The sequence below is a fragment of the Odocoileus virginianus genome, chromosome 28 (assembly GCF_023699985.2).
Source record: "Odocoileus virginianus isolate 20LAN1187 ecotype Illinois chromosome 28, Ovbor_1.2, whole genome shotgun sequence".
Lineage (NCBI taxonomy): Eukaryota > Metazoa > Chordata > Mammalia > Artiodactyla > Cervidae > Odocoileus > Odocoileus virginianus.
In genome coordinates this window covers 31,915,929-31,938,055 of record NC_069701.1, presented here as the reverse complement: position 1 = coordinate 31,938,055, position 22,127 = coordinate 31,915,929, and the positions used below count along the sequence as shown (strand labels likewise).

The 22,127-nt window shown below is 41.2% G+C and overlaps 1 protein-coding gene and 1 long non-coding RNA gene across 3 annotated transcripts in view; one reads left to right on the top strand and one right to left on the bottom strand.

The window, feature by feature from the left end:
• Positions 1-7,296: 7,296 nt before the first annotated feature.
• On the bottom strand, positions 7,297-20,685 carry LOC110125585 (uncharacterized). Of its 2 annotated transcripts, none has more exons than XR_011484360.1 (4): positions 19,486-20,685; positions 12,969-13,060; positions 12,731-12,872; positions 7,297-7,850 (listed from the first exon to the last, which is right to left on the bottom strand). It is a non-coding gene; the product is annotated as an uncharacterized lncRNA (long non-coding RNA). The 2 variants fall into 2 exon arrangements; XR_002310117.2 differs by having other exon boundaries at positions 19,758-20,682.
• The window catches only part of PRDM10 (PR/SET domain 10), a 91,976-nt gene continuing 89,191 nt past the window's right edge, over positions 19,343-22,127 (top strand). The window contains exon 1 of the mRNA XM_020874687.2: positions 19,343-19,477. The gene's annotated coding sequence lies outside the window, so the exon portion shown is untranslated. The remainder of the gene's footprint in view (positions 19,478-22,127) is intronic.

Below are 22,127 nucleotides of genomic sequence, written 5' to 3'. Positions count from 1 at the left end.
GTTATTTAAATGTGAACTGCTAAATATTTCCCCAGGAAAACAAAAATAAATAAAGGAAAGAAAACATAAACAGAAGTTTTCCATAAGATTAAAAATTGCTCACACTTTACAAACTACACTGGGTTTAGCATTCAATAGTTCCTTCAGTGCTGTTCTAGGAAATGGATGAGTTATGACCACTAAGAGAATCTTAAAGTTTCGCTTGGTCATGTTCGACTCTTTGAGACCACATGGACTATAGCCTGCCAGGCTCCTCTGTTCCTGAGATTCTCCAGGCCAGAATACTGGAGTGGGTAGCCATTCCTTTCTGCAGGGGATTTTCCCAACCCAGGGACAGAACCCAGGTCTTCTGCATTGCAGGGAGATTCTTTACCATCTGAGCCACCAGGGAAGATTAGCACATTTGTAAATTGAATGATTATATTAATGATTTGGCCACCAGAATGCCTTATCTATTGTGTGTATGACCACCCACATTAGAGTTGGACATGACTGAGCAACTTTCACTTTCACCCACATTAACAAAGTGACATTATAATAGAATCAAGCTATTAAAACTTTTAGTTGTAACAGTTCAGTTCAGTCCCTCAGTCATTCTTGGTGACCCCATCGACTGCAGCACGCCCTGCTTCCCTGTCCATCACCAACTCCTGGATCTTGCTCAAGCTCATGTCTATCGTGTCGGTGATGCCATCCAACCATCTCATCCTCTGTCGATCCCTTCTCCTCCTGCCTTCAATCTTGCCCTGCATCAGGGTCTTTTCCAGTGAGTCAGTTCTTTGCATCAGGTGGCCAAAGTATTGGAACTTCAGCTTCAGCATCAGTCCTTCCAATGAACATTCAGGACTGATTTCCTTTAGGATTGACTGGTTTGATCTCCCTGCAGTCCAAGGAACTCTCAAGAGTCTTCTCCAACATCACAGTTCAAAAGCATCAGTTCTTCAGCACTCACGTTTCTTTATAGCCCAACTCTCACACCCATATGTGATTATTGGGAAAAACCATAGTTTTGACTAGACGGATCTTTGTTGGCAAAGTAATGTCTCTGCTTTTTAATATGCTGTCTAGGTTGGTCATAGCTTTACTTCCAAGGAGCAAGTGTCTTTTAATTTCAAGGCTGCAGTCACCATCTGCAGTAATTTTGGAACCCCAAAAAATAAAGTCTATCACTGTTTCCACTGTTTCCCCATCTATTTGCCATGAAATGATGGGGCCAGATGCTATGATCTTAGTTTTTGAATGTTGAGATTTAAGCCAGGTTTTTCACTCTCCTCTTTCACTTTCATCAAGAGGTTCTTTATTCCTCTTCACTTTCTGCCATAAGGGTGGTATCATCTGCATATCAGAAGTTATTAATATTTCTCCTGACAATCTTGATTCCAGCTTGTGCTGCACCCAGCCCAGCATTTCACATGATACACTCTGCATTTAAATTAAATAAGAGGGTGACAATATATAGCCTTGACCTACTTCTGTCTCAATTTGGAACCAGTCTGTTGTTACATGTCTGGTTCTAACTGTTGCTTCTTGACCTGCATACAGGTTTCTCAGGAGGCAGGTAAGGTGGTCTGGTATTCCCATCTCTTGAAGAATTTTCCACAGTTTGTGGTGATCCCCACAGTCAAAGGCTTTGGCATAGTCAATAAAGCAAAAGTAGATCTTTTTCTGGAGCTCTCTTGTTTTTTCAATGATCCAACAGATGTTGGCCATTTTATCTCTGGTGTATCTGCCGTTTCTAAATCCACCTGTTGAAGCCTCGCTTGGAGAATTTTGAGCATTACTTTGCTAATGTATGAAATGAGTGCAATTGTGCAGTAGTCTGAACATTCTTTGGCATTGCCCTTCTTTGGGATTGGGATGAAAACTGACCTTTTCCAGTCCTGTGGCCACTGCTGAGTTTTCCAAATTTGCTGGCATATTGAATGCAGCACTTTCACAGCATCCTCTTTTAGGATTTGAAATAGCTCAATTGGAATTTCATCACCTCTACTAGCTTTGTTTGTGGTGATATTTCCTAAGGCCCACTTGACTTCACATTCCAGCCAGGATGTCTGGCTCTAGGTGAGTGATCACATCATCATTAATTGTATACTAATAGGCATTATTTAGAAACTAAACCATGGACACAACAAACCTAGGAAAAATGTATAGCAAATTTGAGAATAGATTAATATATTGTTACATAAAAAGCTATTAAGTTGAGAGAAAATCCTCTCCAACAGCTTTGATGGGCAAAAGCCATGAAAGACATATCACAGAGGATGTGATATGATAACAGAAAAATTCCAACTTCTCCAGAAATCTTTTGCTGAGAAAACTGGTTGAAATTAAAGAAAAAATTTGCAATATCCATGGCTAAGAAGTATGTGATAAAACAAGGTACTATATTTCTGGTGAGAATATAAAGTTGGTATAATCCTTTTGGAAAGCATTTTGACAATATGTGTCAAGGATATAAAAAATCTTCATGCTTTTTGATAATTTCACTTTGAGGATCTACACTTAGAGAATAATCCTACATGAAGAAAAATACAATATGCTAAATGACATTTGTCAAAATATTGTCTGTATAGTTGCAAACCACCTAAATATTCAACACAAGAGAAATTATAGTATATTTATCTGATGTAATATGATATAACAAATATGACTTGATGACTCCCATAAACACAGCATGGAGGAAAAAATATAAGCATGTTGTATAATACAAACTGTATGATATTAATTATGTAGAGTCTGAAACATGCAAATGTTACTACATATTACTTGGGGATACATATGTATGTGGTAAAAGTATAGAGAACTGTAAGAACTGAATAGTCACAGAGTTTAAGAAAGTAGTTATGCAGATAACCAGCCCAGGTTGGGTACATGAGACAAGTGCCCGGGCCTGGTGCACTGGGAAGACCCAGAGGGATCGGGTGGAGAGGGAGGTGGGAGGGGGGACTGGGATGGGGAATACATGTAAATCCATGGCTAATTCATTTCAATGTATAACAAAGACTACTGTAATGATGTAAAGTAATTAGCCTCCAACTAAAAAAAAAAAAATAAAAAAAAAAAAAATAATAAATGCAAAAAAAAAAAAAGAATAAAATAAAGTACAAAATCTCAAAAAAAAAAAAAAAGAAAAAAAAAAAGAAAGTAGTTATGCTACAGAGAGAATGATTACACAGAGGTATGAATTGTATTGTAAAGATTTATTTATTTTATTTTTTATCTTTTAAATAGCTTTATTGGAATATAATTTATATATCATAGAATTCAACTTTTTATGTTTATTTTATTTATTTACTTATGGCCGCAACGTAAGCCTTGCAGTATCTTAGTTCCCTGACCAGGGATTGCACCAGTGGCCCCCCCAATGGAAGGCCAGAGTCCAAACCACTGTACCGCCAGGGAAGTCCCTCCACTTTTAATTTTCCTTTCTTTAAACACTTTGTGTATATTTACATTTGACAAAAATCCCGGGGAGTGTATATATGGCACTGTGTGGCAAGGGAGCTTCCTTTTTCCAGGGCTGCAGATAGAAGCCATTCTAAAAATAAAATACTTTTGTACATTATTCCAATAGCTTACACTTATCAAGTTTAATCAAGTACAGATGAATCATAAAAAGCAGTGAAGATATTTTACACAGAGACAAATTAGTTTTTAAGCAATAAAGGTTATATTAACATGGTTAATACTTAATTAAATGCTATGCAACATTTGTAAACACATATAAGCATTTACTGACTGCTTATTGCGTGTCGTATTACCTGGTGGCTCAGATGGTAAAGAATCTGCCTGCAGTGCAGGAGACCTGGGTTTGACTCCTGGATTGGGAAGATCCCCTGGAGAAGGAAATGGCAACCACTCTAGTATTCTTGCCTGAAAAATCCCATGGACAGAGAAACCTGGCAGTCTAGAGTCCATGGGGTCACAAAGAGTCAGACACGACTGAGCAACTTAGCAGCATGTATTTATTTACTGTCCTAAGCAGTTTAGTACTGTGCCACCTCATTTGATTTTTTACAAGAACCACATCAGACAGGTACCATTATTATTCCCATTTTCTGGATGAGGAAATTAAGGCAATTGGTCCAAATCTGTATAGCTAATAAGTGACAGAACTAGGATTGGAAGTGATTTAGGCCAGCTCACATTGTGCTTTCAACCATTACGCTAAGCTGCTTTTCCCTAAAGTAGTACAGGGAATTAAACTGTGGCTTTAAAATATGAAATTACATTTTTTTCTGAGTCAGTTATACACCCTGTACATGGAAGTTAGTGTGAAAATTAAATGCAGATTGAGCTTTCAAATTCCAGACCACTCTTCAGTATTTTGAAGCTTAACCTGGTTTTTACTTATATTTTACAATCACCCCCGCCCCCCACCCCCCGTTTTGCTGATTAAGCTTATCTGTGTTGTGCTTCTTTTCATTACTTCTAGATCTAATAAGGGCTTCCCTGGTGGCTAAACTTGTAAAGAATCTGCCTGCAATGCGGGAGACTTGGGTTCAGTCCCTGGGTTGGGAAGACCCTCTGGAGAAGGGACCTGGAGAATATCACCTCCAGTATTCTGGCCTAAAGAATTCCATGGGGTATTCCATAGGGTTCCAAAGAGCAACTTGCACTATGAAAGACTGCCATTGTTTGGGGGAAGGAAGTATGTTTCAATCTGGGGCCGTTTCATTAGAATGAAAAAGCAATTTCATAAGGAACAGTTTTTATATAACAGATGCAAGCACTTCCCTGCTTCGAAGCTCAGCCTTGTTTTTTCTCTAGAAGAAGAGAGAAATGACTTCGCTGTTCATTTTCACTTCTAGATTTATGAATGTATATTTGAATAACTCTTGACCATATTGTTAGGCATGAAATAGCAAATTAAAAGAAACATAGGGTTTATAACAGGAAGATATACTTTTTTTTATTATTTAGGCTTTAAAAGTACTTAGTGTTTTTGAACAGCTAAATGGTATTCAGAAGTCAGTATGAAAGACGCAGAAGGGCATTCAGTGAAAAATGAATCCCCTTGCTTTTTTATTCTGCCCTTGTCAGAAGGGCAGTAACCATGTTATTACTGTGCTGTGGGAGGGGTTTTATCTTCATAAAAGCACCTTGTCCTTTTCATCTTCTTAGACTACTTTATTTATTTTTTATTGATGTATAGTTGATTTGCATAGACTTATTTTTTTCATTTACAAATATCTATTAGGCAATGATGACATATTAGGTCCTGTGATTTTTTTTTCACCAATTTTAATTGAACTATTATTGCTTTACAATTACAATGTGGTTAATTTCTACTGTACATCAAAATGAATCAGCCATACATATACATATATCCCCTACACAGACGTACTTTTAAATGACTGCCCCTACTTGTTTTGTTTCAGCATTTCAATGGTAATAGTCCACTGCTTTATGTTGTCCTTTCCTCGCAATAACAGGCCATCAGATATTGTATTGTCATTCTATGGTTTATTTCTTAAGCTCTGTGAGGATACATGCATTTCATTCTATTTATTCCTTATGTCTTTTTGTATGAAATATTTCATGATAAATTTAAAATGTTATGTAACTATCAAAAAGTTACATATAAAGAAAATATGATAACATGGAAAACATTTGTGCTATAACATTAAACTAAAATTCAGAATGATTACAACTATGTAAAAGGCACCAAAAAGACTGACAGAGGAAGACCTCTCCAAATTAACACATTTCCCTTTGAATGGCGATATTATTATTCCTTATTTTAAAAAAGTATTTCATTTGCTTTCCTTTATGATTGGCAATATACTAGAACTTAAAAATAGTAAACCTATTTTTAAAAACAAGCAAAATATATTTATTAGATATTAAGCCATTTGTACTATGACTACATTTGATTATTTAAAGGTTTTTTTATGTAGAACATTTTTTAAATCTTTATTTGAATTTGTTATAATATTTCTTCTGTTTTCTGCAAGATCAAACCAGTCAATCCTAAAGGAAATCAGTCCTGAATGTTCATTGAAAGGACTGATGCTGAAGCTGAAGTTCCAATACTTTGGCCACCTGATGCGAAGAACTGACTCACTGGAAGAGACCCTGATGCTGGGAAAGATTGAAGGCAGGAGGAGAAGGGGACGACAGAGGTTGAGATGGTTGGATGGCATCATCGACTCAATGGGCATGAGTTTGAGCAAACTCTGGGAGTTGGTGATGGACAGGGAAGCCTGGTGTGCTGTGTCCATGGGGTTGCAGAGAGTTGGACATGACTGAACACCTGAACTGAACTGAATTTCTGTTTTATGTTTTGGTTTTTTAGCCATAATGTATGTGGGATCTCAGCTCCCTGACCACAAAACTGGAACCTCCTGCTTTGGAAGGTGAAGTACTAACTACCGGACCACTAGGCAAGTCCCATCACATTTGATTTGTAAGTTAATGCTCTGCTTACCTTGGAATTCAGCATCCTGAGTGAGCTGTAGGAGAACGGGGAGGACAAAGATGGATTTCACTGGTACCCAAGCTGGTTGACAGAGAAGTGTGAATGTTGGGTGAACAAGGGTTGCTGCTACAGATTCTTGAAGTTTATAAGATGATTTAAGTTTGCTTCCAGTGAGACTTGAGGGAGCAGCAAATTTCCTTAGACCCAAAATGTGAAATGTGAAAAAGTCAAGACTAGTATTGAAATTGAGGCTCTGAACTCGTTTAGATATTAAAATATTTTCATAATTCCCAGTGACTCTTAGACTTCTAGAATGGTCCAGGTCTTTGAGAGCATCTGCTTTAACTTCCTCATGTGATAACTGAGCAAATGAAATGCCAGCCAAGTAAGCAAAAGAATCAAGTATTTCCACTTCCTTAATTGTATTAGTTCCTGTGTCAAACCCAAACCAAACAGTGTCCTAAAATTTTCACAGGAGAATAGACTAAAAATTCCTTGACCTGCTCTCTGCTAGTCATAGAAAATCCTTGACAATCTGGCTCCAAATTCTCTAACTTATCCCACACGAATCCTCCAGAAATGTCCACACATTTTCTGCTACACTCTGCTTTCCAACCTCCCTCCCTGTGTTGACACCTCTGTTTCCCTCATCAATAAGGCCCCGGTCCTTTTCTCTGCCTACTTAAGACAATTCATCTTTCAAGCCACAACTAAAACACTTGGTGAGTTGGTTACTGTCCATATGCAACATAGTGAGTGGCTTGATTTGCTTGATGGATGTGGAAATAAAGTAGAATGCAAAATAACTTGTGTTACAGGGTTAGAGGTGGGAAGAATGATGAAGACATAGGGAATAATAATAATAATATAACGGCAATGATAACTACTAACATTTATTGCATGCTTACTATGTGCTATGCCCTGTGTTAACCATTTTTATATTTGCTGTCATACTAATTCCAACTCATTGGAAAAAACCCTGATGCTGGGAAAGACCGAGGGCAGGAGGAGAAGGGGATGACAGAGGATGAGATGGTTGGAGGGCATCGTTGACTCAATGGACATGAGTTTGAGCAAACTTCGAGAGATAATGAAGGACACGGAAGCCTGATGTGCTGCAGACTATGGGGTCACAAAGAATCGGACATGAATGAATGACTGAAAAACATCACACAATAATACTCTCAAAGACAGTGAAATATTCTATCAGGTTTGTGTTCCATGTAATAGAGAACCCTACAAGAGTTTAAAGAAGTCCAGTATTTTTTCTCTCTTCTTTCATTTAATAAGGACTCCTCCAGTCCAGTTTTTGTATGACTCAATGACATCACCAAGAATCCTATCTTCTTTCTTCACTCTTCTCAGCATGTGTCTTTCATTTTCCCAGTCATAATAGCACTGATACGTCTCCAGACATTGCATCTGCCTCCTGGAAAGAAAGGACATGAATATCTCTTTTCAAGAACCTCCATCAGCATCTTTTTGGTCAGAACTATGTCTCATGGTCCCCTCTAGTTGTAAAGGAGGCTATGAGATCACTAAATAAAAATGTGTTAATAAAGAGGAAAGAATGAATATTTTGGAAGACAACCCAAAATATCATCCTCATTTTACAGTTGAGACAGATGAGGCATAAGAATGCTTAGAAATACTGTTGGAAGTAGGTCTGTCGGCAGAGCCCAAGTTATCAAGCATGTACATTACATGGCACTATTATTTAATGGCTTTGGTCCTGCTCTCAGTTAAGATGGGGTGCAAATGATTGGAACACACTTTGTGCTACCTTTTCCTTCTTTGGCACCTTCTCTTTCTCTTTGCTGTTGTCTTTCCCCCTCAGATCTCAGAGAGGAGGCTACAGTTTTTAGTTAGGGCTGGAGGGAGGAAACCCAGTGTAGTTCATCATCTTCTTTCCCACTTGAAATCCTCAATATTGTTTTTGAAAACAAGAGGATGATTTGATGAATCTGGTAAATGATTAAGTGTTAAGCTTGACACAGAGTCCAACAAAATCTTAAGGTTTTGATCACAAGGTGTTTGGGTCATAGAAGATACATATAAATGAGAAAGGGGAATTGCTAAATTTCTTGTGTTAAGTTTCAGATGTTGGCAAAACTTCCAGATAAGACTTATGGACATGGGGAGAAGGGAGGAGAGGGTGAGATGTATGGAAAGAGTAACATGGAAACTTACATTATCATATGTAAAATAGACAGCCAATGGGAATTTGCTGTGTGGCTCAGGAAACTCAAACAGGGGCTCTGTACCAACCTAGAGGGGTGAGATGGGAAGGGAGATGGGAGGGAGGTTCAAAAGGGAGGGGATATATGTATGCCTATGGTTTATTCATGTTGAGGTTTGACAGAAAACAGCAAATTTTGTAAAGCAATTATCCTTCAATAAAAAATAAAAAACTTCCAGATAGATATTGATCGTCATGAGTGAGTCAATCATAAGAAGCAGAAGATATTGTGAATATTTGACCATACTTTAATTTTAAAAATGCATTAAAAAAAGAAAGCAGAGGAGAAGAAAAGTAAGGTGAATGTATGAAAAAGCAATGATATTACCCCATTGGAATAATAAAATAAATTTGCTTTGCTTATTTCTAAACTTGTTTGTAACAAGGCTCTATATGCCTGAGGATGAACAAAGAGGGTAATATTTCATTCTTGAAGATAATGAAACAATGACTTTTTTTTTTTTTTAAAGGAGCATCATTAATTTATATCTATTCTGCACTTGGGGAATAGACAGCATCTTGTGAAACTCTGTGAACAATTCTATGGACTGGGGCAGGGGATGGAAGAAATAGAAAAATAAGGAATTCAATCAGAGAGTTCCCATGATGTATGGTATTTATAAAATCAACTTCAGACCTCCCAACGGTGGGGGAGAGTGTTTCTTTTCATCTCATGAATATATTCTTTATTCTGAGTGTGGCGAAAGTCAACGCTGTGAGTGTCTACTTTCCTGTCTTCATCAGACAACAGGATATATTGACAAACATAGTATTAGAATCATCTTAATGTGTGAAATTTTCCAAGCTCTGCATAGGATCCTCTTTGGACATATTTTTTGCTATTACTTTAAGTGTGGTCCATGGGACAGCAGTAACACCATCACCTTAAATTTTGTTAAGAATGCAGACTCTCAGAGTCGACCTAGACCTTCTGAATTATAACCTGCATTTTAAACAGGATCCCCACATGATTTGTGAATTAAAATTTGGTAAGCACTGAGGGAGCCAAGTAAGAAAGCACATGGAATGCAACAGAAAAGTCTTTTGGTTTTTAGTAATTGTTATAAGGCAGTGATTACTTGTCTTCATGGGATCTTGGACTGCAGGAAACTATGAATCTCCCTTCACAACAAATGCACCTGAGATCTTGAACATGGTACTTTGCCTAAAAGTTTTTAGAGGAATCCACAGTCTCAAGGCTAAAAGCCAGGATCTTATTTTCTTTTTCTAACCTGGAGAAACACTTTCCAACCACTGACATGCGAGTGGGCTGATTAACTATGGCATGAACACAAGCTGAATGTGTGCGTGACTTCTGCGTGAGCAAACAAAACTAAAAAGTACTTTTTCTAGAAACTTAGTCGCCAGCCATGACTGTGTTTGCAGGTATTAGTGATTAATGTTTCTTCCTGGTGAGGAAATGAAAAAATTTAAACATAAAAAGCATTTAATTTTTGTCTTGACTGAAATGAAATCTGATGCCAGACTAGAGTTTGAAAGCAGCCTTGAGAAGAAAGAATCCTGCTTAAATCCCAGGCCCTTGGTTGGTGATTTTAATACAACAAGAGAGACAAGTTAAGAGAATATTTACATTCCGTGACCACAGAAGCAGAGTTAAAAAAAAAAAAAAAAACACTGGGAAGGAGCAGGAAAGGTCTTAAATTTAAATCTATACAGGACCTGTCTCTTGTCAATATTTACTGAGAAGGAACAAAAGGCTTAAACAACATAAAATCCACACTCACTTTTCTAGCCAATGGGACTGAGCTTCCTCTCAGTCTTTAAAATTAGGCCTCCACGGCCCTGGTAACAGTAACGCTGTATTTTATTTTTCCTTATCATCATATGTGCTGGAAAAATTCCACCCCAATTTTTTTCATCTGATTTGCATCAGCGATATCTATTTCTGAGGATTTTTCATGGATTACCCATCAATATTCAGAACAACGTTTCTATGGATCTTAATCTTTGCTATATTTGGCTTAGTGTTTTGTTTTCTAAAAAAAATTTCCATTTCCTTTCTGCCACTCAGCATAAGACTAACCCCAGTTTACTGTTTGGTTGGCTAACATATTTGCAATCTCACTTAGATCAAAAGGGGCCATCCACATGAAAGGCTCAGCAAGCTGAAGCTATACAGAGAGAAGGGCTTAACTCAAAATAGAAATTGTCCTGCGCTTTTTTTTTTTTAATTAAGCTTTAAGCAACCCGAAAAGGGTGCTCTGAATATTTCATTGTGGAAATTCTTAGAAATTATTTTTTTTTAATGTTTTCTGGAAGTTTTTTGAAAACTGGTCATTTACAGCAAAGCTTACTTGAGTGAAGCTGGTGGTGGTGGTGGTGATTTTGTTGTTTCTTTTTTCATTTTGCTCCCCATTCCTACTTTTCCCATCAAATTCTGCAGTTGTCGTTCTTGCTATCTGTGGTCTTGTCCTGTCATTTTCTCCCATGATCAGTGAGAGGGGAAGCCAAGTCATAAACAGGAGGAGAAAGTTGGCCTACAGCCACAGTTTGTTTAAAACAGTCTACATGTAATACAGCTCTTGGCTTCTGCTTAGAAAGTGACCTCTCATAAGCAACCAGCAAGGCAGTGACTCCAGTGCCTTAGCCACAAGTAAACGCATACAGGGTCTTCCCCGCTGGCTTAGCGGAATCTGGCAAGGGGAATCTGCCTGCAATGCAGGAGATAGAGGAGACGCAGGTTCCATCCCTGGGCTGGGAAGATCCCCTGGAGAAGGAGATGACAGCTCACCCCAGTATTCTTGCCTGGGAAATCCCATGGACAGAGGAGCCTGGTGGGCTACAGCCCAAGGGGTCACAAAGAGTCGGACATAGCGAGCGAACAACATCAAAATCACACAGGGGGCTTGGGCGCTGCTACCTACAAATGGCTTTGGAACCAAACGACAGTGATCGGAGAACAGAGCGTTGTACACTGCCCAGCTGTGTTTCCTGCTGTCAGGGAGGAATGCAGAGAGGATTAAAAGTAACCATGGTAAGTGGGCAGACCACAGGCAACCTGGTAAAGCAGGTTGGGGTACCTGGAGCAGAAACCTTGCCGCTGGGATTCAGAAAGTCCTCTGAATGATTGAGCCATCTCATGTCTTTTTTTTTTTTTTTTTTTTTCTGTTTTCTGGCCACCCTGTGCAGCATGCAGGATCTTAGTTCCCCAACTAGGGATTGAACCCGTGCCCACTGCAGGGGAAGCATGGTATCTTGACCACTGACTGCCAGGCAAGTCCCTCAGACATGTCTCACTTCTTGAGGGACACAGCCAAGTGTGTAGCAGGCTCTTCATATCTACATATTTTTCTACGATGCTTCTTAATGATTTTTGTTACTGTTAAGGAAAACTATTAATTTGCATTTAATTATTGTGAACCCGCTTGCCAATGCAGGAGATGTGGGTTTGATCACTGGGTCGGGAAGTTCCCCTGGAGAAAGGAAATTGCAACCCACTTCAATATTCTTGCCTGGGAAATTCCATGGATAAAGGAACCTGGCAGGATACAGTCCATGGACTCACAAAGAGTCTGACATGACTGAGCGACTAAACAACAACATTGTGTGTGTGGTCACTAATTCAAACTCTCTTATAGACCCAATTGTGTATCAATGGATAGCTTCTGGATTTCTGCACATAACCCTGACTTTTTCCCTTCTTTCCAACAATTATCTTGTTTTTGTCTTCTATTTTATTGCATTGATTTGAGCTACCAGGGCAGTGCTAAATAATTGCAATTCATGTGACATAGCTGTTCTCTCCTTTTTAACAAAAATGTTTTGGTCAATTATCATAAGTTACAAACTATAGCAGGTTGAATTGTATCCATGGTAAAGAATACACCTGCAATGCAGGAGACGGGGGTTTGATCCCTGGGTCAGGAAGATCCCCTGGAGAAGAAATGGCAACCCACTCCAGTATTCTTGCCTGGGAAATTCCATGGATAAAGGAACCTGGCGGGATATAGTCCATGGGGTCGCAAAGAGTCAGACATGACTTAACGACTAAACAACAACAACAAAAAGATATGCTAAAGTCCTAAGCTTTGTTACCTGTGAATACTGACCTTACTTGCTGCTGTGAACAGATGAAGATGAGCCCTAAATCCAGCGATGGTTGTCCTCTTAGGAGGAGATTTGGATATACACATGTTCTCACAGGGGGAAGACAATCATGAGACAGCAGAGGCAGAGATTGGGGTGATGATGCTACAGGCCAAAGAATGTACGGATTGTTAGCCCCCAGCAGAAGTTGAGATGAACCAAGGAAGAATCCTTTCCCAGAGCCTTCAGAGTGAAACTGACCTTGCCAGTACCTTGTCTTCAACCTTCTAGCCTCCAGGACTGTGAGAGAACAGGTGTCTATTGGATCAAGCCATTCAGTTCATGGTAATTTTCTGTTTTAAAACAGATATTTAAGAATAGTTCTCTTTGATTATGATATTTTAGAATATTAATGAGTACTCTTATTATCTATTGAATACTTCCTAAATATGTATTTTAGTTTTTAAGTGTCTTTATATATTTTTATACACATAGATTATCTTATATAAATTCACACATATGAAAATATGATAACATGATAGCCTGGATTTTATGTTTTTAAATTTTTTCAGCCTCTTCCTCAGTTTTTTTTTAAAAATTTTTGGCCACACCCCATGCAGAAGGGACCTTAATTCCCCAACCAGAGATGGAACCCATGCCCCCTGAAGTGGAAGGCAGAGTCTTAACCGTTGGACTGCCAGGGAAGTACTGTGCTTTTAATATTGTAGTCTTTTTCTTGCTTGGCAGCCTCCTCCTCTTCTCCACCTGCTACTCCCACCCCCCATCCACTGTACATTACCCTAACCCATATAGAACAGGTATTCAGTATTTTTTTCTCCATGTTCAACCATGTATATATAATTTGTATAGATATTTGCATACATATATATATATACATAAATACATAAACACACAGGCATTTTTCTCATTATTTTTCAAAAATGAAATATTACCCATGTGATGTCAGATATATGTGTCCTGGGTTATTCCACCAAATACTGATTTAAGTGTTGTTGTCTATTTTGTAGATGAGATTACAACCCATGACCAGTGAGTGACTCAGTTATGCAGGCAGGTCTTACCTAACCAGCTGAAAGCCTGGAAGAGCAGAGCTGGAACTGCCAGCTTTAACCCTTCCGGCTGCCCTCCTGGGCATCCCTGTGGATTTTGGACTAGACAAGCTAGTTCCTATAGGTGTGAAAGTGAATCCCCCAATAAATCCCTGAATATATGTCCCTACCGGTTCTGTTTCTCTACATGAGTCCTGACTGATACAACACACTCTTCTCACTTTGCATTCTAATTCAACAATATGTCTTGGAAATTACTCCAAAACCACTGACATAGCTATAGTTCATTCTATTTAATGCCTGCATGCTGTACTATGGCATGAATGTACCATTAAAGTTTGACTATTTCCAGCTTTTTTGCCATTACAGAAAATGCTACATTAAATGCCTTATACTGGTGACTTTTTTCCTTCTAGATAGAATCCCAGAAAGGGGAGTGCTGAGTTAAATGATTATGTAGGTATCTTCTGTAACACATATATACATAATACATAATATACATAATATTGATATTAATACCTTACTTTCCAAAACGAGTGGAACAACTCCAGTGCTATTCCTTACGTGAAAACACTCTAACAATAGGTGCTACTGTTCTATTTTTTTCTGATGACTATAAAGTGATATAGAATAATCATTTTATTTTCATTCCCTGATGTGTACATTGAATATGTTTTATATAGTTTTGAGCACTTGGGTTTGCTCATCTTCCTTGAAATTTTCTTAATGTACCTTGTCTATTTTACTTTTGGGTTATTTGCCCATTCTTACAAATTCATAAGATATTACTCTGTTCTCTGTATAGCAAAAATTTTAACATATTGTTTATTGACTTTCTTTATGGTATATTAGCCAACACTTTTATTTACATGCAATTAAAATATGCCTATTGTCTCCCTTATACATACATACATATATATTTGGCTAACTGGGTCTTAGCTTTGGCACACAGGATCTTCAACCTTCCTTGCAGCATGTAGGATCTTTAGCTGTGGCACGTGACCTCTCAGTTGGGATGTGGGATCTAGTTCCTTGACCAGGGGCTGAAACCCGGCCCCCTGCACTGGGAGGGTGGAGTCTCAGCCACTGGGCCACCAGGGAAGTCCCTCCATTACAGATTTTATCCCCCATTACAGCTCCCTGGTTTCAAATCTTTGTGAAGAAGGTTGCCGATGTTCCTAGAAGAGATGGTGTTTGTAGGCTGTCTTAGAAGATTTGTATTGCTTTATTGTTATATTTAAGCCTTTTAGTATTTTTGTGTACATTATGTTTACCTGAAAAACCTAAGCAGCTTTGGTAAGTCTTAATCATACTATAAACAAATGGAGATTGAATTCTCCTTTTCAAATTCATAACCAATTTAAAACATTTCTTGACTTACTTTAACTGTCAGAAATCCCCCACAATCTGAACAGCTTTACTGAAGTATAACTGACATCCATTAAACTGCACATGTTTAAAGCGGGCGCCTTAATCATTTTTGAAAGATGTACACATCCATGACTCCACCACCACCATTGGGAAAGTGAACATATCCATCTCAGAAGCTTCCTTCGTTACCCCTCCCCCTCCTGCCTACACACAGGCAGTCAGACCTGCTTCCTATTGCTACAGTGAGCTTGACTTGTCTAGAATTTTATATAAACGGAATCATGAAGTGTGTACTTTTTTTTTCTCGGTCTGCTCTTCACTCAGCATTTTAAGATTAATTTACATGATGGAATGTATCAATGGGCTTCCCTGGTGGCTCAGATGATAAAGAACCCGCTTGCAAAGGGGAGAACTGAGCTCGATCCCTGGGTTAGGAAGATCCCCTGGAGAAAGGAATGGCTACCCACTCCAGTATTCTTGCCTGGAGGATCCTATGGACAGAGGAGCCTGGTGGGCTACAGTCCATGGGGTTGCAAAGAGTTGGACAGGACTGAGCGACTAACACTTTCACACTTTTATGTATCAATAGTTTTTCTTAGTTAATTTCTTTTTCAAATTTATTTATTTTTTGATGTGGACCATTTTTTAAAAAGTCTTTATTGAATTTGTTACAATATTGCTTTTTTTTTTTTTAATGTTTTGATTTTTTGGCCAGGAGATATGTGGGATCTTAGCTCCCCAACCAGGGATTGAACTCCCACCCAGAACTGTGTTGGAAGGCAGAGTCTTTGCCATTGGACCACCAGGGAAGTCCCAAGTTTATCTCTTTTTATTGCTGGATAGCACTCCATCATGCAGATATACCACAGTATATTTACCATTCACATGTTTTTGGACATCGCCTTCAGCATCGGTTCTCATGTGTGGCGAGTAGGCTTCTCCACACACTTTACGTTTGTGTTTCTTACCTGTGTGAGTTCTTCACATACAATAAGCAGTGCGATTCCACAGGCTTTCCACACTTAGTACATTCACAGGGTGCTTTGCCTATATGGATGCTGTAATATTTAATGTGGCACAGTTTCTGCCTGAAGGTTTTTGCACATTCACTGTATTTACAGGGTATCTCTCAAATGAGATGTTTCACTTGCCATTGAATACATTCTCATCTTCATGACATGTGTAGGGTTTATCTCCAGGAAGACCTCTCAAGCACCTACTAAGGCTTGACTTCGGAATAAAAACTTTCTCATCGCTACCACATTCATAAGATTTCTCTCTTGCAGGCATTTGATGAATAATGAGGTTTTCCCTTTTGTCTGCAGATTTTTCACATTCATTACATTCACGGAGTTCCTTTCCAGCGTGAATGTTTTGATCTGTAATGAGGCACTGCTTCTAGGTAAAGACACTTCCACATTGATTTACATTCAGGGTAGTCTTTCCAGCGTGGACTGTCCCACACTCTGTGAGATGAGATTTGCTACGGACATGGGGATTGCCCACTCTCTTTATACTCACAAGGTCTCTCCACATGCCCTCTTTGATTTTGAAGGAGAGATGACATTCGGATACAAGTTTTCCCACACATTTACAAGGTGTCTCCTTAGATAGCTGAGCGTGAGCTTTTTCTATGACAGCTGAAGGCTTTTCCACCTTCATCACTTTTATATGATTTCCTCCTTATGTGGATTCTGAAACATAGAATGAGGAACGAGATTCAACAGAACACTTGAAAGAGTGGGTGAGAGACACTTGACCCCACTCAGCGCATGCCTGAATGCACAGTCTCCAGTATGCATTTTCTCCTGGTCTCTGAGGTATTTCTTCCGGCTAAAGGTTTTCCCACACTCATTATATTCGTGAGTGTTCCTCCAGTATAAATTCCCCACATTCCTTACATTGGAATGTTTCTCTTTGGTATTCATTCTCAGGTATCTGTTGACACTGTATTTCTGAGAAGAGTCTTCCCACAATGCAGTTTCTACACGTGGAGTCAGTAGTTGTGACTCCCGGGTTCTACAGCACAGGCTCAATAATTGTGGTATGTGGGCACGTGGGATCTTCCTGGATCACAGCCTGAAACCCTCAATGAGATCACTACACATAGGAGGAACCATATCAGGATCATTATATTCATACTTATTCTTGCTCACACAGGCTCCCTCATACTGAAATCTAAGTTATGGTCCAAAGTCTTCAAAATGAGCTACATTCATTAAATGTTTTCTTGAAGGAACAATGTTGGATGGGAAGTACTTTTCCATTTGTCATTTTTGCTTGAAAAAAAATTAAATAATTGTTATGTTTGCTGCCAAATGGTTGCTCTTCTTTTTCTAGCATTCCTTTCCTTCTGATCAGTTTTTTTTGAAATGATGAGCTTTCCCTTTTTTACTCATGGACTTTGTTTTTAACCTTTGTAGAGTCCTCACTCTGTTTTTTTCATGCAGCTCTGTGATGCATTAAAAAAAAAAAAAAAAAAAAAAGTCTTTTCCAAACAGCATATACAGCATTTCAGTTGTTTTTCTTTTTAAAATTTTATTTACTGGATTTTATTTTTGGCATGCTGGGTCTTCGTTGCTGTGAGGGCTTTTCTCTAGTTGTGGAAGCGGGGGCTACTGTCTAGTTGTGATGCCCAGGCATCACGATGGCTTCTCTTGTTTCACATCGTGGGCTCTAGGGTGCTCAGGATTAAGACGTTGAGGCATGTGGGCTGAATAGTTACAGCTCCTAGGCTCTAGAACACTGAGTCAGTAGTTGTGCCACAGGGTCAGGTGGGATCATCCTGGATCAGGGATCAAATCTTTGTCTCCTGCATTGGTAGGCAGATTCTTTACCACTGAGCCACCAGGGAAACCCTTTGATTAACGGTTGTTTATACTCTCTCACTGTAAATGTTAAGGTCTGCCTCATCCAGCCCCAAATATGCTTTCTTTTCAGTTAAATTCAACAAATGTTTAACGACAGCGTGCACAGGAGTCTATGGAGGAACAAGCCATTGGCTAGTCATCAAGTTGCTTACAAGGTAGTCAACTGTCTTGAAATTCTAAAGACATGTTTTCCCAAGATTTCCCAAACTTTGTTTCCAGTTTTTAAAACACATAACAGTAAAGAGGATATCGTTGAATGAATTTTACCTTCCTCCTCACCTCCCCTCAGTGTTTTCTACTCTCGAATCTTTTAGTTGTACTTTTTTCTTGGTTAGCTAATAAGTTTAGCAATTTTGCCTCTTTCATTGTCGTTAATACTTTTATCCGTTTAAATTCTAGTGTGCTGTTTTACATGTAAATTCCCCTTAATCTTCAAAACAACGTAGCAAGGTAGACGTCACGGACAGGGTAACCGCATCCTGAAGGTCCAAAGGTTCAAGATCAGTTCAAGAGCTAGTTGTCATTCATATTAGGGGCGGGGGGATTAGGGCTGCTGTCTTGCTGTTAAACCTGAGCTCAATTTTCTGGGATGGTACGATGTGGAAACCTGAGGTTGAAAGAGTGACTGAAGCCCTGGGTTAACCAGGGTTGAATAAGATCATGTTTGTGAAAATCACTTCCTCTGAGCACGGTAAAAGGGAGAGGAGAGAGCCGGCGTGGCGCTCTAGGGTTCTGCCGGGCTGAGCCCAGACTCCGTGGCCCGGCTCCAAGGCGCAGGGGCGCGAGTCCCGGCCGCGCTGCGCTCGGCTGCGCGCGTGGCGTGGGCTCGGCCGGGCGTCCGCCGGTCGGCCCGTCGGGTGCCCAGGCGCGGCTCCCGGGACGCGGGTCCTCGGGGGCCTGCGGGGAAAGCTGGACACCCGACGAGCGGCCCCTCCTCCGGACCTGGGGTACAAGTCTCCCCACCTGGGCAGCCGGGGGTCCCTGCAAGCCGTCCCGGCCCAGAATCCGGAGAGTCGGCTTCTCTGATTGGCTTAGAGCACAAACGCAGGCGAGCGCTGCCTGAGTCGCGCTCTTTGATTGGATTTGAAACGAACAGCAGAACACGAAATAAAGAGGCCTTCCGTCATTGGGCCATCGTGTGAATCTCCTTTTGGCTTCTCCGCCGACTGAATTAGCGTCTCAGGATCTCGGTCATGAGTCTTAAATCTGGGCCTGTCAATTCGCCCCGGCGTTACTCGTCTCTAGGCGAGGCACGGAGTTTACAGAGTTCAACCAATCACATAAGGCCGAGATCAGGTTGCCAGGCAGGTTATGCTAATGAGGCCCCGCCTTTTATGCTGCTCCCACTCTGCGGCGGGAAGAACCACCTGGAGGTGGCGGGGGGGTTTGATTTCCATCACCCCTAGGGAGAGAGGACCGGGGACCCGCTGATCTCCCAGCTCCCCTCACCCAACGTCGTGTAAGTACCTAAAGGATTAGGGGAACCGGATAAGCCAGCGTCCAGAGTACCCCATCGACTGGGAGGGTGTTTCGTCTTTGCTTAGTCCCACCCAAAATGGCGCCAAGCTCTTTCCGCGTCTCAGAGCCCGGTCGGGGCCAACCGACCGCGGACCCGGGTGGGGGGGGACTTGATGGTGGTGGTGGGGGGGAGAAATCCCGGCGGCACCGCCCGATGGTACAGTCCAGCCGGGGCTGGGACGAGGCACCTCACTCGGGGTGGGGGGTCAAACCATCTGCACCTTCCAAGGGGAAAGGGGCGAGATCCGCTCTCGGAGCCCTCCTGGCGCTGCGATCGGCCATTGCTCCGGCGCCTCTTCGCCCTGCCTTCCCCGCGCGCGGCCTCCCCCCTGCGACCCCCGAGCGGCTCGCACGCTCTGCCGGCCGCGCGCACCTCTCCTCCCCTGCCCGCGTTGGTTGGGCCGGGACGGCAGTTGGGCGCCCTGCGCGCTCCTGCGGCGGCGGTTGGCCGGGCGCTCGGGGTGCGGCGGGCCGTCTCGGCCGGCGGGCGCGGGGGCGGCGGGCTCCGTGGACTGGGCACGCAGCTTTGTCTCGGGAGGCCGCGCCGCCGTCCTGCCGTGGATTCCTGGCGTCCCCGGGACCCGGCGAGGCCCTGCTCGGACGGCGTGGGGGTGGCCGGCGTGGGTCGGTCGTGGTGGACGGTGTCCGCAGTGGGCAGGGCGCGGGCCGAGGTCCACGTGCGCTCGGGGTCTAGCCCAAGGCCTCTGGGGAGCCGGTTGGTGATGCCAGCCGACCGTCTGCTTTCCTTAAGCGCTTTTGAGTCTGCGGCCCCGTGTCAGGCCCTCCACCGAATAGAGCGAACGCAGCGCTCTGGAATCGCGGGCGTGCGTGCCTGCCTAGCCTTGCCTGGCGGGTTGGTGGGTTTCGTTCCATTTTCAGTCAGCGTCTGCCTAGTCTAAGCATGAGCCGGTTCTGGGTCCGAACCCGAGGGTTCGGCGCCTGAGCCGTCCCACTCACTCAGGCCCTGTGCCGTCTGCGCCTGTTCAAATCTGGCCTGGCTCATCGTCCCCAAACGGTCTTGAAACTCAAAAGCAACCTTCCTTAAAAACGGAACTGCTTGTGACGGTTTGCGGCCTCTGGGTCAGACCCGCTCCTTTGTTTCTTTTTCTACCTTTTGCTGGAAGCTCTTTGAGGGCAGGAAGATACGCGGCGTGCCCAGGGTACCCTCCCACACACTCCTCCCACGGCACTGCAGCAGCTTCCACGTTGAGAAACGTGGCCATCATGAAGCCACGTTTCATGATGCTCTAGAAATGAAAAAGCAAAATGAGAAGAAAGATGGATTGAGGCAAAGCCATCCTTAAAGCAGCGCTGATTCAGTCTGTTTACAAAGTAACTTATGTGTTTTTAAATGAAGTGAAATTGACATAAAGTGAACAGTTTCGTATTAGATGCACAATTAAAAATTTTGACCAAGACTTTTTTTTTTCACTTTGTAACTCTTATTTATTCCTTGCACCCATTCTTGGCTCTTCTTTGTTTTGCAAGGGCGCTAAACTGCTGTCTACTTTTCTGAATAAGCCATTTTTTTCTAATGTTTTGCAGTATGCCCCACCTCGGGATGTGTCCATCGAGTATGTATGGTAGATAAGGCTGTAGATAAGGCGAGGGTCTTCAAGGGCCCTCAGTACTTTTTAAGATACTACGGTGGTATAAGGGATAGTGTATCAATCCAGTGTAATCCTAAATTGGTTGGCACGTGGCTCAATCTCCACGTGTCTGAATTTTTTTTTCCTAGTTTTAACAGTAAGGCATGATCATTGTAGAAAATAGAGAAATAGTATATAAAAAGTAAAAAGCCAAAGTTCAATTACCAGAGATAGTTTCTGCTAGTATTTTGGTTACTTCAAATCGTTTGTATGTGCATAGAAAATGTTTTTACAAACTTGTTATGATATGTGGTTTTTATATCTAGTTTTTTGGGGGGTGTTGTTTACTTGTTATTTTTCTATTTTAAAAATGTGACTTCACTGATGATTTGCTATTTTCAGTAGTTTTTCCCATTATTTGAAGGGGCCATTATGAAATCCTCTGAACTAAAGGAATTAGAAGTTTGGATCGTTCTGTTTTTCACAAGTAGAATTTATTGATTGCTGTTTAAATTTATCATAGGTAGCCTAATGAAGTAGATTTCTGAGCAATAAGAAGTAGAATTGTTTGAAGAGCTGAGAAATACTGAACTGTAATTTTGGTTTCCTTAGTAGGCTTACATATTAAACTGGTGAACACATGGTAACTGCATAATTTCGTTTGGTACAAATGATAAACACCCTGTCATCCCAATGTTGGATTTGTTTAGCCAGAGTTTGTTCTAAAATAGAATACTGATATTCACTGACCTATGCCCAGTAAAATGCAGTCTTTCCCCACCCACTTAAGTGCTGAAGAGTGTAGACACACCCTGTCCAGCCATTTGTATGACTTTCACAAGCAGAATTTATTGGCTACTGTTTAAATTTGTCATAGGTGCTCTAATAGATTAGCAGTATTAGTCTGGTGACTAGAAAGAGCCGTGAGTTAAGGAAATGCTATGGCCACCTCTATGTAGAATGGTCCCACTGGAGTTCTCCTGTGGATCCGGTAGGGGCAGG